This window comes from Silene latifolia, chromosome 11, assembly GCF_048544455.1.
Source record: "Silene latifolia isolate original U9 population chromosome 11, ASM4854445v1, whole genome shotgun sequence".
Lineage (NCBI taxonomy): Eukaryota > Viridiplantae > Streptophyta > Magnoliopsida > Caryophyllales > Caryophyllaceae > Silene > Silene latifolia.
Genome location: NC_133536.1, coordinates 72,268,470 through 72,271,105, shown reverse-complemented (window position 1 = coordinate 72,271,105; position 2,636 = coordinate 72,268,470). Strand labels below are relative to the sequence as shown.

Sequence of the window (2,636 nt, the reverse complement as noted above, 5' to 3'; positions counted from 1 at the left end):
AAGCGATGATTCCAACTCCGAGATGCTTGCTTAAGTCCATAAATGGAACGCTTAAGCTTGCACACTTTCTTAGGATGTTCTGGATCGATGATACCTTCGGGTTGTACCATGTACAACTCTTCCTCCAAAAAGCCGTTTAAGAAGGCGGTTTTCACATCCATTTGCCAAATTTCATAGTCATGAAAAGCGGCAATCGCTAAGATAATCCGAATGGAACGCAGCATGACTACGGGTGCAAAAATTTCATCGTAGTGCAAACCTGGCACTTGGGTGAAACCTTTAGCAACTAGTCGTGCTTTATAGATATCTTGTTGACCTTCCATAGAATGCTTTATCTTGTAAAGCCATTTGCATTGAAGGGGACGAACCTTAGCAGGTAAGTCAACGAGATCCCATACGTTGTTCTCATACATAGAGTCCATCTCGGATTGCATGGCCTCAAGCCATAGCTTTGAGTCAGAACTAGTCATGGCACCTTTATAGGTTGCGGGTTCACTACTCGTTAAGAGTAGAACGTCATCTATGTCATGTTCCTCGACCATACCAATGTATCTGTCTGGAGGAATAGAGACTCTTCCCGACCTCCTAGGTTCCTCAGGAATATTCACCGCAGCCGGGATTGAAGGAATTAGTTCCTCCAATGGTTACTCGGTATTTGGTTCTGGAATCTCCGACAGGTCGAAGGTTCTATCACTCTTTGCATTCTCGAGAAATTCCTTCTCTAAGAATGTCGCACTAGCCGCAACATGTAGAAAGGTTGATTTTGATATCCTTGGCTTTGGTTGAAAAGGGGTCTTTGAGTTGGATTTCTCATCGGAGGTGGGGCGATGTTGGTTGAGGATTTTGAACATTTTGGCTCTTGTATGAGAGATTTGGATGGAATTTGGTATTCTCATTATAGTAGTTGGAATAAGGGGTGCCATTCTTGTATGCTTGGAAAGCATTCACTTGTTCATTTGTTCAACTACATTCGTTTTGATCATGTCCCAAGGTTCCGCAACTTTCACATACTCCATTTGTGATTGAGGATGATGCCATCATAGCATTTACATGTTGTTTGGGTGATATGGAAGCTTCATCAAGCTTAGCCATGGCCTTCTCAAACTTCAAGTTGATGGTGTCGATATGAGCACTTAGTTGAACACCCAATTGTGTGATGGAATCTACCTCATGCTTTCCTCTTCTAGTGGCCTTTCTAGGCCTACTATATTGGGAATTATGAACCGCCATCTCTTCGATTTTGGCCCATGTTTGGTTGTCATCAACTTCGGTAAACCTTCCATTGGATCCCTTATTAAGCACATTGCGTAAGTCTTCATATAAGACGTTCCAAAACTGTTGAACAAGGAACCACTCACTAAGTCCATGGTGTGGACAAGAACGACAAGTGTCCTTAAATCTCTCCCATGCTTCATATAATGATTCCTCATCCCTTTGCTTGAACCCGGTGATTTAGGCTCTCAACATATTTATCTTCTCCGGAGGATAGAATTTCTTGTAGAAAGCAAGCGTTAACTTCTTCCATGAATCAATACCAAGGGTAGCCTTGTCTAGGCTCTTTAACCATTGCTTTGCGGTACTGATCAAGGAAAAAGGAAACAGTATCCATCGGATTTGGTCTTGAGTAACTCTAGTTTGAGAAATTGCATCACAATAGTCACAAAAAGTCCCCATATGTAAATGAGGATCCTCACTAGGCATCCCTCCCAATTGACTTCTCTCAACTAATTGTATGAATGCGGATTTGGCAATGAAACTACCGGTTAGATGTGGTGGTGTAGGAGTACCGTTTGGTAGGTTCTCCTCGGTTGGTACTGAATGAGATGAAAATTTAGGCATTGTGGGTTGATTTTGTGGTTGGTTTGGAATTGGGTTATCCTCTCCTTCTCTTGCAAAAGGGTTGACAAACTCAATGTTATTTGGTTGAATGTCCATAATCTCTCCAATACCCACAACTCTTGAAGTACCTCTAGTAACTCTTCTATTGTTGGTTAGGATCCTTTTAATCTCGAAATAAATAGGTAATGGATTACCTTGTGATCTCCTAGTAATGCAAAATATCAAACAACTAGAAAACGATTAGAACAACCTTGAGGAGATTGACTTCCCCAAGGTAAAGAAAGACACAACTAAAAACAATTAACGAAAATCAAATCAATTGAACACCGTCCCCCGCAACGGCGCCATTTTTTGGTGTGTTGTCGTTATTGCTCGTCATTAAAGCTTTCAACCAAAACAAAATTTATATCTTTACAAACTACTCTTAGTAGAGTGATAAGTAAAGGTCAGATCCCAAGGGACGGGTATCGATTTAAGATTTCAATTGCAAGTAGTTATGTCTTAAGGGGTCACAAATTTGGGTTGAGATGAGATGTAATCTAGACTAATCAACAAGATGAATGTAAATTAATGAAAACAAAGTAAAGCAATTAAAGAGGTTTGTAAACAATTGATTAAGGGCACTAGGGTATCATGAGTTCATAAGGGAATCATGGAAATAGATCATACAAACATGTTCTCAAATAGATGAAAGCAACTTATTGTTGTGATGGAATCGAGTTAGTGTATATCTTACAATTCCTAGGAAGATTTAGGTCCAGGAGCCGAGTCGATTAAGACTTTACAACACTTACAAG

At 40.4% G+C, this 2,636-nt stretch overlaps 1 non-coding gene across 1 annotated transcript; it reads left to right on the top strand.

The window, feature by feature from the left end:
- The first annotated feature begins 1,360 nt into the window (after positions 1 to 1,360).
- LOC141615856 (small nucleolar RNA R71) lies at positions 1,361 to 1,467 on the top strand. The gene has a single exon (XR_012530248.1). It is a non-coding gene; the product is annotated as a small nucleolar RNA R71 (small nucleolar RNA).
- The last annotated feature ends 1,169 nt before the right edge of the window (positions 1,468 to 2,636 follow it).